The sequence below is a fragment of the Arachis ipaensis genome, chromosome B1 (genome assembly GCF_059453495.1).
Source record: "Arachis ipaensis isolate K30076 ecotype BB chromosome B1, ASM5945349v1, whole genome shotgun sequence".
In the NCBI taxonomy this organism is placed as follows: Eukaryota; Viridiplantae; Streptophyta; class Magnoliopsida; order Fabales; family Fabaceae; genus Arachis; species Arachis ipaensis.
The window spans coordinates 37,455,362-37,470,300 of NC_142436.1; the positions used below are offsets into that span (position 1 = coordinate 37,455,362).

The 14,939-nt window shown below is 31.7% G+C and overlaps 2 pseudogenes; both read right to left on the reverse strand.

Annotated features, from left to right (window-relative positions):
- Window positions 1-7,878: 7,878 nt before the first annotated feature.
- On the reverse strand, window positions 7,879-8,693 carry LOC107617658 (putative invertase inhibitor pseudogene; annotated as a pseudogene).
- A 5,208-nt stretch (window positions 8,694-13,901) lies between these two features.
- LOC148576238 (protein CLAVATA3 INSENSITIVE RECEPTOR KINASE 5 pseudogene) lies at window positions 13,902-14,246 on the reverse strand (annotated as a pseudogene).
- Between the last annotated feature and the right edge of the window lie 693 nt (window positions 14,247-14,939).

Below are 14,939 nucleotides of genomic sequence, written 5' to 3' on the forward strand. Positions count from 1 at the left end.
ACTTTCAGAATGGAGCATCTTAGATATATTCTATGATGGTCTGTCTGAATTGTCCAAGATGTCATTGGACCACTCTACTGGTGGATCTCTTCATCTGAAGAAAACACCTGCAGAAGCCCAGGAACTCATTAATATGGTTGCAAATAACCAGTTCATGTATACTTCTGAAAGAAATTCTGTGAATAATGGGATGACTCAGAAGAAATGAGTTCTTGAGATTGATACTCTGAATGCCATATTGGCTTAGAATAAAATATTGACTCAGCAAGTCAATATGATTTCTCAGAATCTGACTGGAATGCAAGCTGCATCCGGCAGTACTAAAGAAGCTTCCTCTGAATGATAAGCTTATGACCCTGAGAATCCTGCAATGGAAGAGGTGAATTACATGGGAGAATCCCATGGAAACACCTAAAATCCTTCATGGAGAAATCATCTAAATTTCTCATAGAAGGATCAACAGAAGCCTCAACAAGGCTTCAATAATAATAATGGTAGGAGAAATAGGTTTGGCAATAGCAAGCCTTTTCCATCATCTTTTCAGCAACAGACAGAGAATTCTAAGCAGAGCCTCTCTGACTTAGCAACTATAGTCTCTGATCTATCTAAGACCACTCTCAGTTTCATGACTGAAACAAGGTCCTCCATCAGAAATTTGGTGGCACAAGTGGGTCAGCTGAGTAAAAGAGTTACTGAAATTCCTCATAGTACTCTCCCAAGCAATACAGAAGAAAATCCAAGGAGAGAGTGCAAGGCCATCAATATATCCAAAGTGGCCGAACCTATAGAGGAGGAAGAGGCAATGATTTACACTAAGGAAGACCTCAATGGACGTCCACTGATCACTAAGGAGTTCCCTAATGAGGAACCAAAGAAATCTGAGGCTCATACAGAGACCATAGAGATTCCACTGAACTTACTATTGCCATTCATGAGCTCTAATGAGTATTCTTCCTCTGAAGAGGATGAAGATATTATTGAAGAGCAAGTTGCTCGGTATCTAGGAGCAATCATGAAGCTAAAGGCCAAGTTATTTGGTAATGAGACTTGGGAGGATGAAACTCCATTGCTCATCAATGAACTGAATACCTTGGTTCAGCAGAAATTACCTCAGAAGAAACCAGATCCCGGAAGGTTCTTAATACCTTGTACCATAGGTACCATGACCTTTGAGAAGGTTCTGTGTGACCTGGGGTCAGGTATAAATCTCATGCCACTCTCTGTAATGGAGAAACTAGGGATCTTTGAGGTACAAGCTGCAAGAATCTCACTAGAGATGGCAGACAAATCAATGAAACAGGCTTATGGACTTGTAGAGGATGTCTTAGTGAAGGTTGAAGGCCTTTACATCCCTGCTGACTTCATAATCCTAGACACTGGGAAGGATGAGGATGAATGCATCATCCTTGGAAGGCCCTTCCTAGCCACAACAAGAGCTGCGATTGATGTGGACAGAGGAGAGTTAGTCCTGCAATTGAATGAGGACTACCTTGTGTTTAAGACTTAAGGATCTTCCTCTGTAACCATGGAGAGGAAGCATGAAAAGCTTCTCTCAATACAGAGTCAAGTAGAGCCCCCACATTCAAACTCTAAGTTTGGTGTTGGGAGGCCACCATCATGCTCTGAGTGTCTGTGAAGCTCTATAAGAGCTCACTGTCAAGCTATTGACATTAAAGAAGTGCTTATTGGGAGGCAACCCAATCTTATTTATCTATGTTAGTTACTTTTTCATTTCATTTTCCATTGTTAGTTTATGTTTTCTTTAGGTTGATGATCATGTGGAGTCACAAAAACAGTTGCAGAATTAAAGCGGAATAAAAAATAGCACACCCTGGAGGACAAGCTTACGGGCATTTAAACGCCAGTAAGGATAGCAGAATAGGCGTTTAACGCCCAGTCTGGCAGCATTATGGGCGTTAAATGCAAGAATTGGCAGACAGAGTGGCGTTTAACGCCAGAAAATAATGTCTGGCTGGCATTAAACGCCAGAAAGGGGCATCAGCCTGGCGTTTAACGCCAGGAAAGACAACAAACTGGCGTTTAAACGCCAGACATGGCACACAGAGGGTGTTTAAACACCAGAAAGGTGTAGGGACCAGAATTCCTTGACACCTCAGAATCTGTGAACCCCACAGGATCCCCACCTACCCCAACTCACTCTCGCTCATTTTCACACCTTTCCATAACACTCTTCCCCAAAATTACCTCCACCAATCACCTCCATTTCTCCTCCAAAACCATCATATAACCCACCTACCCCCACTCATACAAATTCAAACCATCACTCCTTCAATTTCACACATCATAAACACTTAAACGCCCATTGGCCGACTTCAAAACACCCCTCTATCTCCTCCATTTCTTCTTCTTCTCCTCCTTTCTTTCTTCTTTTGCTCGAGGACAAGCAAACCTTTTAAGTTTGGTGTGGAAAAAAAGCTCTGCTTTTTATTTTTCCATAACCATTAATGGCACCTAAGGCCGGAGAAACCTCTAGGAAAAGGAAAGAGAAGGCAGTTGCTTCCAACTCCGAGTCATGGGAGATGGAGAGATTCATCTCAAAAGCCCATTACTAGAAAGAGGATGGAGAAAATAAGAGAGCCCACTCATGGACCTCAACAAGAGCATGAGGAAGTCCCTCATCAAGAAATCCCTGAGATGCCTCAAGGGATGCATTTTCCTCCACACAACTATTGGGAGCAACTCAACACCTCTTCAGGAGAATTGAGTTTCAACATAGAGTAACTAAGGATGGAGCACCAAGAGCACTCCATTATCCTCCATGAAATCAGAGAGGACCAAAGAGCCATGAGGGAAGAGCAACAAAGGCAAGGAAGAGACATTAAAGAGCTCAAACACTCCATAGGATCTTCAAGAGGAAGAACTAGCCACCGTCACTAAGGTGGACCCGTTCTTTAATTTCCTTGTTCTTATTTTTCTGTTTTTCGTTTCTATGCTTTATGTTTTGTCTATGTTTGTGTCTTTATTACATGATCATTAAGGTTTAGTGTCTATGTCTTAAAGCTATGAATGTTCCATGAATCTTTCACCTTTCTTAAATGAAAAATGTTTTCTGAAAAAGAAAAAGAAGTACATGAATTTCGAATTCTATCTTGAAAATAGTTTAATTATTTTGATGTGGTGGCAATACTTTTTGTTTTCTGAATGAATGCTTGAATAGTGAATATTTTTTATAGTGAAGTTTATGAATGTTAAAATTGTTGGCTCTTGAGAGAATAATGAAAAAAGAGAAATATTATTGATGATCTGAAAAATCATAAAATTGATTCTTAAAGCAAGAAAAAGTAGTGAAAAACACAAAGCTTGCGAAAAAACATGGCAAAAAATAAAGAAAAAGAAAAAGCAAGCAGAAAAAGCCAATAGCTCTTTAAACCAAAAGGCAAGAGCAAAAAGCCAGTAACCCTTTAAACTAAAAGGAAAGGGTAAAGAGGATCCAAGGCTTTGAGCATCAGTGGATAGGAGGGCCCCAAAGGAATAAAATTCCGGCCTAAGCGGCTAAATCAAGCTGTCCCTAACCATGTGCTTGTGTCATGAAGGTCCAAGTGAAAAGCTTGGGACTGAGTGGTTAAAGTCGTGATCCAAAGCAAAAGAGTGTGCTTAAGAACTCTGGGCACCTCTAACTGGGGGACTCTAGCAAAGCTGAGTCACAATCTGAAAAGGTTCACCCAGTTATGTGTCCGTGGCATTTATGTATCCGGTGGTAATACTAAAAAACAAAATGCTAAGGGTCACGGCCAAGACTCATAAAGTAGCTGTGTTCAAGAATCAGCATACTAAACTAGGAGAATCAATAACACTATCTGAATTCTGAGTTCCTATGGATGCCAATCATTCTGAACTTCAAAGGATAAAGTGAGATGCCAAAATTGTTCAGAAGCAAAAAGCTACTAGTCCCACTCATCTAATTGGAAATAAGCTTCATTGATATTTTGAAATTTATTGTATTTTCTCTTATTTTTATCCTATTTTGTTTTTAGTTGCTTGGGGACAAGCAATAATTTAAGTTTGGTGTTGTGATGAGCGGATAATTTATACGCTTTTTGGCAGTTTTAGGTAGTTTTTAGTATGTTTTAGTTACTTTTTATTATATTTTTATTAGTTTTTGGACTTTTATCATCTTTTCTGGACTTTATTATGAGTTTTTGTGTTTTTCTGTAATTTCAGGTATTTTCTGGCTGAAATTGAGGGACCTGAGCAAAAATCTGATTCAGAGGCTGAGAAAGGACTGCATATGCTGTTGGATTCTGACCTCCCTGCACTCAAACGCATTTTTCTGGAGCTACAGAAGTCCAATTGGCACGTTCTTAATTGGGCTGGAAAGCTAACATCTTGGGCTTTCCAGCAATGTGTAATAGTTTATACGTTTCTCGAGATTTGATGGCCCAAACTGGCGTTCAACGCCAGCCAGAGACCTTTTTCTGGCGTAAAACGCCGGAACTGGCACCAGAACTGGAGTTAAACGCCCAAACTGGCATCCAAGCTGGCGTTTAACTCTAGAAAAGGCCTATTCACGTGTAAAGCTCAATGCTCAGCCCAAGCACACACCAAGTGGGCCCCGAAAGTAGATTTCTGCACTATCTGTACTTAGTTACTCAATTTCTATAATCCTTAGTAACTAGTTTAGTATAAATACTAGTCTTTCCTATTGTATTTGGACCTTTATCATCTTTTATCAACTTCATGCTTGGCTAGCCTCACGGCCATGCCTAGGCTATTTTCTCTTATGTATTTTCCAACGGTGGAGTTTCTACACCTCATAGATTAAGGTGCGGAGCTCTGCTGTTCTTCATGAATTAATGCAAGTACTATTGTTTTTCTTTCAATTCACGCTTACTTCTTCTCCAAGATATACTCTCGTACTTAATTCAGTTAAGTCAGATTGAAGGGGTGACCCGTGACAATCACTCACTATCTTCGTTACTCGCTTAGCCAAGATCTGCATGCCTGACAACCACAAGCGGTCTACATGATGTTTAACGTAGTCATTGGACGATAGCCGGAGTATATTCTCTTGGGTCTCTGATCCATGGATTTGACTTGCCTCTCTTGACAACAGAGCATTTGAATATGTGAGATTAGAACCTTCGTGGTAGAGGCTAGAACCAATTGGCAGCATTCCTGAGATCCGAAAAGTCTAAACCTTGTCTGTGGTATTCCGAGTAGGATCTGGGACGGGATGACTATGACGAGCTTCAAACTCACGAATGTCGGGCGCAGTGACAGTGTGCAAAAGGATAGAGAGATCCTATTCCGACACAAGTGAGAACCGACAGATGATTAGCCGTGTGGTAGCTGTGCCTGGTATTTTTCATCCGAGACAAGAGATCCGATAGTTGATTAGCCGTACAGAAATTGTACCTGGACCATTTTCACTGAGAGGACGGATGGAAGCCATTGACAACGGTGATCCACCAACATACAGCTTGCCATGGAAGGGAGCACGCATGATTGGATGAAGACAATAGGAAAAAAGAGGTTCAGAAGCAACAAAGCATCTCCAAACGCTTATCTGAAATTTCCACCAATGAATTACATAAGTATCTTTATTTTAATTTACGTTTTATTTATCTTTCAATTATCAAAACTCATAACCAATTGAATCCGCCTGACTAAGATTTACAGGATGACCATTGCTTGCTTCAAGCCGACAATCTTCGTGGGATCGACCCTTACTCGCGTAAGGTTTTATTACTTGGACGACCCAGTGCACTTGCTGGTTAGTTGTACCGGAGTTGTGAAAAGTGTGATCACAATTCTGTGCACCAGGTTGATATGGGATTGTTTTATCCCTATGGATCCAAGTCACAACTAGTTGGCTATGCAGATACAGGATACTTGTCTGATCCACACAAAGGGAGATCTCAAACAGGATATCTGTTCACATATGGTAGTACAGCTATATCATGGAGGTCAACGAAACAGACGATTGCGACAACATCCTCTAATCATGCTGAAATACTAGCGATACATGAAGTTAGTCGCGAGTGTTTTTGGCTCAGGAGTTTGATCCAATATATCCTGTCATCATGTGGACTAATTGATCATAAAATAGCTTCAACTGTCCTATTTGAAGATAATACATCATGCATTACTCAGCTTAAAGGTGGATACATTAAAGGTGATAGAACAAAGCATATTTCTCCCAAATTCTTCTTCACTCATGATCTTCAAAATCAAGAGACAATTAATGTCCAACAGATCCGCTCAAGTGACAAGATTGGTATATAAGATTGGGATGCGCCGATTTTGAGACATTAAATGATGTCAACAATAGGGGGAGACTATACTCTTTTTTCCTTGGCCAGGTTTTTTTCCATTGGGTTTTTCTTGACAAGGTTTTTAATGAGATAGTTCCCATCAGAAAGGATTTTGTACTTTTTTTCTTTTACTAAAGTTTTTTTCCATTAGATTTTTCTTTAGTAAAGTTTTAATGAGGCATAATCCTAAATGGTCATTTAAAGGGGAGTATTGTGATAAGTATGAATGATGTGGATGACCATTAATAATATGGGTGGCTCAATATTTCCATGATAAAATACTCATATTACCAAGAAAATTTACATTTAGTAAAGATTGAAAATGTAAATCCTATACATGTGTAAATAGGAGGTTAAGCCTCCGTTAATTACACACTACAATTAATAATAAAATTACTTTTTTCTTTTTCATATACTATTCTTCTCTCTCTTTTACTAATGAGTTACTATATTATTAGTAGATAAATATATATAAATTATCTTTATTATATTAAAATTATTATATTCATAAATATTAATACTAGAATCTTCTGTTTATATATTTTTATTTTATATATTATCTTTGTTTATTCTACAACACTAACAATATATATAACGGCATACGATACTAATTAATGCCAGAAGCTATTTTAGATTTTTGTATAAAAATATCGGAAATGAAGATGCCAGCATCGAGTGGTTTCATTTAAATAAAGAGGGGATGCATATATGCATACATAGTGCTTTTCAAGAACCAATTCTATGTTGCATTCATATCCTTAATTCCCTATCTCTATTCTTAGTTGAACAGTCAACAGCCTCTCACCTATTTATATGTGGAGCCATCATCCAAGGGGGAATAAAAATATTTTTTTATGCTATGTATATATTAAAAATTAATTATTAAAATTAATTATTAATATAAAATTATATATTAAAATATAAATATATATTAAAAATAAATTAAATTATATATAAATTTATACACAAATATATTAATAATAATTTTAATAATTAATTTTAATATACTAATAATATTTTTAAAAAATATTAATGAAAAAATAAAATAAACGGAATCAAAATCCCTTGATGGTAATAATATATAGTCGTATAGCTAATAAGACCATCAATCCAGAGGCAAAAGACACATACGAGGCGCAAAGGAATATATGAACCACCTTTGTACTCCGAGATAGGGAAAAGCAGAAAAAAGTTGCAATTATTTATTTTCAGACACGCATTATTTAACTCATGAGAAAATAAAAGCCATTATTGTTGTACCATATACCATATAACTTCCTTTAATGTATATATATAATAAATAGTACAAATAAATTCAACGTGTCATCAACACAATATAAATAATAAATAATGTCCAAACACACACTGCTCGTATAATTCACAAGTATGTAATTAACAATATATGCTTTTATCAAGCTCACATATCCGTTTTAAAATATCTTTGCTTTATATATTGGTCGTATTAAAATATATTAAATTTCAAACGTACCAAATTTATTACAACATGACAAATATTTCTGAACAAAAAGAGTAAAAATTCATATATTAATAGTGCAAATTGAGTTAAAATGATTTTTTAATTATTTTTATTTTATACACTAAGTTAAGAAATAATTTCATTATTGAATGAATCATATTTAATTTTACGATTCATTGGGTAATATATATATTAATGTACGAAATAAGAGTAAGGGCAAGCAATTACTTGTATATTAATTGTAACACCTAATCTTTCTCAAACATGATGATTACACATTTGGGTGAAAGCAAGAGCTATAATATTGAGTTGGTAGTAAACTTGGTTATCCTTCGTTAAAGGAGAGGAAACACCTTTCTTTTCCTTGAATTGATCTTCACACGTAGTCGGATCATCCGAGGCAGCGCTCAATTTTGTGATGGCAGTGTAGAAATCCTTGGACCGGAAAGCGGCCGCGGCGTCTTCCAAAGAGTACAGCGAGTCATGGTAGAGGTCGAAGCAATCCTTCAAGCAAGCCCTCACGTATGGATCAACTAAATAGTTCTTGTTCCTCAAGAGCCTGGAGATTTTGGAAATGATGTTAGTGCCGTTGGACTTTGTTAGCTTAATTACAATGACCACAAGATCTTCTATGCTGTTGGGTTGTGGTGATGAGTGGTTTTTGGATATGGCTTCAATAAGGGAATTAACACAGAAACCATAGCTGAAGTCTGGGTCGGTTTCTGACGCTTCCTTGCATGATTTAGAGATAAGGTTGATGTAGTTAGAACCATTTGAGAATTGGATGATGAAGATTAAGATGAGAAGGAAATTAATTACTAGGCCTGATGATGATGAGGTGGAGGACTTCATTTTCTTGCACTTTAAGACCCTTGCTTGTACTTGCAATGTCAATATGTATGTGAATTGTGTTTCTGATGCATATGCATTTATATGCACAATTAGGGCTATTTATTTGAAACTTTTATGGGAATCTAATGATATATATATATATATTAATTAAGGACTTATTGACATTCATTATAGTATATAATATTATCTATTCTATTCTATAAAAATTGGGTTTTTGTATTTAATGACAGAGTTGATGTGGCATACTTCTGAAAGTATTTTTTAATTTATTTTTTTAACTCATTAAATATAATTTATTACGATAAATTAGTTATATCAACTAATTAATTTGATTAAATATTTAAATATCACACAATTTAGATCCAATTTGGATAAACAGCTTAATTAAATTCTTTTTGAAAAAATAACTTAAATAATAAATGGCTATATTAAAAGTAGCTTATAAATAGTTATTTTGTATTTGAGTTTTTAGCTCTAAAAGTTATAAAAAGTAGTAGTATTATGAGAGAAGTCATTTTTTTAACTTCTCTATAAGCTCCTAAATAGCTTCTTAAAAAGCTGCAATTTAGTTTTGAAAATTGCACCAGACATTAACTATTCATAAAGTTATTTTTAAAACTTCTCAAACGGGCCTTATTATAATGTATATCAATTATTTATTTTGTTAGTATTTTTTTAATTTATTTCTTTTAATATTCAGGTAGTATTTTTTTACTTATTTTTTAATTTATTAAACCAAATTAATTATATTAATTATGTATATTAATTAATTGATTTGATTAATTTATTAGTCATTAAAATAATAAATCTATGAATAAAATAGACAACTGAGATATTTTCAATTAATAATTATATCAAATCAAATTAAATCATATCTATTGAAGTATTGAGTCAAATTCAAATAATGTGAATTAATGACCAAACTAAAATAAGATAATTTCTTATTTATTCAAATTGAATGTAATAAATACAAATTAATTTTGTTAGATAATCATAATCTTCTGATCTTTTATATATAAATGGCCAAACAAATCTATAAGAGTATCTCTAATATTTGGTATTAATTTTATTTTATTTTAAGTCTCCAAGATGCCATATAAATATATGTAAACTATATATCATAAGACTTGATTTAAAACTTAATATAAAATTTGTCACTCTAATGCATGGTTTATTTCAATTTAAATTTTAAATTATTTTTTATTATTTTAAATAAATTTAATTAAATTGTAAAATTTTAACTAAAATAAAAATATAAATTACAAAATTAATAATTATATTTAGATTGAGAAAAAACATTAGTATTTTATAAATAATTAAAAAAATAACCTTAAATTAATTTGGATCTATTTTTTTACCAAATAGATAAGAAAATAAAAAATAAAGTAATAAAATGCAGAATATAAATAAGCACGTCTAATTTATTTGAGTAAATTTTAATTGAATCTTTGTTACAACGTTATAATAAAACAACGTTATAGTAACACTATTTGTATTTATTTAATGGATGAGTTTAGACAAATGACAATATTTCACTCTTTTTTTTAAGTGATACGGTATCTTCTTATTGATACCAGTTTCATTTCAAAAATATATTCAATGCAAGTTTTAATTTTAAATCAGTTCATTTACTACACAGGTCAAAATTGATACCTAAAAGTGATCCTATTGGATCGAAGTTGCTCTAAGAATCATCATTTTTATTGCTTTTGCTATTTCAACTCTTTTTTTATTTATAATTTCTTTTATGTATAAATATACTCAAAATGAGAATGTACGGATAAATGTTTAATTGATTGTTTGTTTGATGAATACCATAAACTATAAATGACTCAATTTAAGCATTCTATCGTTGCCGATGAAAGTTAGAGTGTAGTAATTAAGGTGACCAGTGTATTTTTTATAGTATTAGATAGAAGAATATTTGATAAAATGAATATACCAATTATAATAATTTTTTTTGTCAATTTACTATTTTTTACCTAATAAATAATATTCATGTTGAATATATTATTTTCATCAGAAGTCATACATAATTGATTGATAATTTTGTGTAAAAGCACTCTTATGATGATTAAACACTATGTGCATGTTTGGGCGCCATTATTTTGTTAAAAACAGATCTTTTTTCAATGAAAAAAGATTTTTTTTTATTTTTTAACGTGTTTGGCAAATTTCTAGTAGTAAAAGTAAAAGAACTAGTAAAATAAAAAAAAGATCTTTTTTGAGAAGCTGTAATTTACATCTTTTTTTAAAAGATCTTTTTTCCTTAAAAAAAAGATGTTTTTCATGTAATAAATAAACAAAAAAGTACTTTTATATTGTTATACCCAAACATAATTGATTGATAAAAAGACCTTTTTACATAAGATACCCAAACATAAAATTATTTTTACTTTTTCATAAGATCTTTTAAAAAAAAATAACTCAAAAAAAGATCTTTTCTTAAAAGCTCACCCAAACAAGCTCTATATCATTAATTCGCTAAAGATAATTTTTCTATGATTATCCCAATGTATAACACTATTTGATAAAAATTTATTAAATTATATTTGTTTCTAATGAGATGAGCGAGCTTTTAGACCTAACCACAGTTAAAATTGAGGAGGATCAGAAAAATATCAATAATACAAACATTAAATTAAATAATTAATGAAGGAATTAAAAACTTGGTCCAGCAAGAGCTGACCGAAAGCCATAAAACTGGGTTGCTTTCAGAGGACTTTCTGTTGTGATTTGGCCGTTTTTAGTAATGTTATCCATGTACGTCATATTTAGCTAGAAGCCAACAGAAATTTTGTCACGTAACGCATGAATACATGTGATCTCTTAAAGCAAAGGAATTGGGTGACAATGTGACTTATAGTAAGAACAAATGGAATTAAGTTGGACGTGCCTTTCATAGTGTATATATGACCTTGCAGTCACATTCAACATAAAGTCTATTAAAGAATAACGTAGGAGAAGCAAGCAACATTTATCTATTTTTACTGTTGGATGATCGTATTACTCACTATACAACCGTCCCTTAGCTTTTTTCTTGGAAATTGGGTATCATGGTATATAATATACACATTCAAGTCTTTTTGTTAATAAAATTTAATTAAATTAGTTTATCATACTAAAAATTAATTATAATTAACATTATTCCAAGTCTTATTATTTAACTTAATTAGATTTAGTTCACAAAAAAATAAATTAGCATTATTCCAAGTCTTATTATTTAACTTGATTAGATTTAGTTCACAAAAAAATTTAAATATGTAGCATTATTCTATATATATATATATATGTACAAATATTTTTCAACCAAATTTAAATAAGATGGCATAAGTCTAGAAAGAAAAAAAAAACATGTGCATATGTCACATGCACTACAAAAAAATTATCCATTTAACTATATTTGAAAAGTGTAGCTAAGAATGGAAAAAATATCGCCTTAGACAAAAATTATGTTTTTTTGGCTTTGAGGATGCTTTAATGAGAGATGTTTATTCGGCCCTATTCTCAAGGTTTTGGCGTTGAGAATAGAATACACTTTTCAAGTAATGTCCTTAAAGACTAAAGCTATGTTTTTTTATCACTCATACTTACTATAATATACTATACTTATTATCTTTGTTACTGCATCACTTTAAAAACATAACAATATTTTATATAAGCATAGCCTTTCTGTTCCTCAACTTTTATTTTTAATATATATATATTCTAATAATATTTTATTTAAATTTAATTTTTAGTAATATAATTATATATATAATTTTATATTTTTAATTAAATTAGTCAAATATTATAAAATAAAAATAATTAAATACATAACACCGTACAATATTCTTTAAAAAATAAAAATTATTCTTAAACAAAATATATTTATAATAAACAAAAATATTGAATTGATCATAATAGAAAAATTTGGAAATTCTTTTTTATTCTTTTTACAAACAGGCACATAGAATTCTTTATATAAGTAATATGCAAACACACACGTATATAATAATAATAATAATAATAATAATAATAATAATAATAATAGAATTCTTTAAAAGATATAATAATAATGGCAAAAGAAAAATATATAAGATAATAAAATTAAAGTACAACCAAATGTTCACTAAAATTTTCATAGACTTTTCGTCAGTTTCTTGAAAAAGATAAGAATGTAGGAAAGTGAGAAGCTAATTACACGATTTCGCGAGAGGAGTTTTAAAATTGTCATAAATAAGTATTCATACATCTTACACTAAATTAAGTATACTTATATAAAAATATACATGAGACCACTTAAAATTTACTATTAATAAACTACAAAAAAAATATATTATATGTTACAAAAATATCTTTTAATAAAAATCATCGTTAATTAATTATACATCTTTTAATTCTCAACACTCCATCTTTATTAATAAATTATCATGATAAACATCTTAATCTTTATTAACATCACCAAAATTATTTTATATAACTACATAAAAAAATTATTATAATTTAAATAAAGTACAATAAAAAAATAATTAACATCTTAATTATTTAGGGTGTCAAGGAGGTGTCCATGATATATAGAGATGGCGCCTGCTAGCGCCCATAATTCAAGCCCAACACCTAATTTCTTTTGTCATTATAAAGTTTTTATTTATTTGTGGCAACTTTTTCTTTTATTTGTGGAGGTTTATAACTCTCACTAAATAGTTTGTGGAAGTTTTTAAAACTTCCAAAATTTGAAGTACCATGAAGTTTTTTATGGAGAGTTTTTAAAGACTTTCACAATCTATTCGGTGGAGGTTTTGTGTGTGTTTAGTAGAGGTTTTATATTGGACATTTGTGGTGGTTTTAAATAACTTTTATGTCAGTTTAAAATCTTCACAAATTAATTTTTTAATTTAACAAAAATTAATTATTTTGTGAGATTTTTAAACCTCCACAAATCTTATAATTATTTATTTTTAATTTCAAATCATTCATTAATCTCATCTTATTTACATCCTCACAAATTAAAAGTTTACTTTTTAATATCAAAATTAAAAAAATCTAAGTAAAAAACATCTGAAAAATTGTAATTACTAAAACAATACACTTCTTACTATATCAAATACAAATGCTTAAATATCATTAATATTAAATTATCCTTCTAGTGTAGTGACATCAATATTTATTTATTTAATTAAAAGGAATCCGATAAAATAAAGAGTAAATAGAAACAAAATAAATTATGACAAGAGAATTATGACTGAATGAACCACATCCGCAAAACCAATAAGTACATCCACCAACATCAGCTGGCATTTTTAGTCTATTAGTTACTAAATGTCAACTTCATATGAAATTCTACGATTGATATTACTCTTCAGATGTGCAGCGATGCTGCCATTGGACATGTAAAGGTAAACTAAAAGCCTTTCTGTTGGTGTCATGCAGAATCCATAGAGTCCGAGGAGATTCCGGTGGATGGCGAGGCTGATCATTTTGATTTCAGTCTGAAATTGAATCTCTCCTCTAATGGCATTGCCATCTTTCAGCCTCTTGACAGCTACAAGAGTGCTACCAGAGAGAACTCCTTTGTAGACATTTCCAAAACCACCCTTTCTAAGAATGTTCTTATTGTTGAAGTTATTGGTAGTAACTTGGAGTTCTTTGAATTGGAACATCTTCAAGTTTTCAAGGTATACTTCTTCGTGATGCCGGTTTGAAACATAAAAAATATTCAACATTAAGCTGTATATGAATTGAAGGAACTATTATAGTACTCAATTAAAGAAAAAGAAAATGCTAACTATGATGCTAATTGGAAAGTACCTTTAACATCAAAGAATGCTTATTGATTGTGCTTATGCCTGCACCAAAGAACAAGGGCAAAATCAAGAACTATGAGACAGAGACATCCAAGAATCAAGCAAAAAGCAATTATCCCAAGACTTTCAATACCTGTTGCTTCTTTATTTTGGACTGCATATACTCAATTATCCCATCAACAGTCCAATTAGGAATGACATTAATCTTGGATGTCAAGGGAAACAATATCTCAATAGCTCCATGATTGCCCCTTGCATCCCGCCTGTAAACAATAAAATTCAAATATTAGGATACAGAAAGAAGCACAAGATAAAAATTAAATGAAAGAAAATAACATGTAACCAACAAAGATATACCCACATACTAATACACCCATGAAAATAATACATAAAAGTTAAGTTGCAATAACGAATAAATAAATCCTTTTGTATTTTGGTTTAGATTAACCATTTACATTCATCAACCTAAAACTCAGAATTTAAGAATGGTTTGGTTACCTAAATTAACTCCTCTAAGCATGCCAGCGAGCTGGCTGCCACAGATAAAAG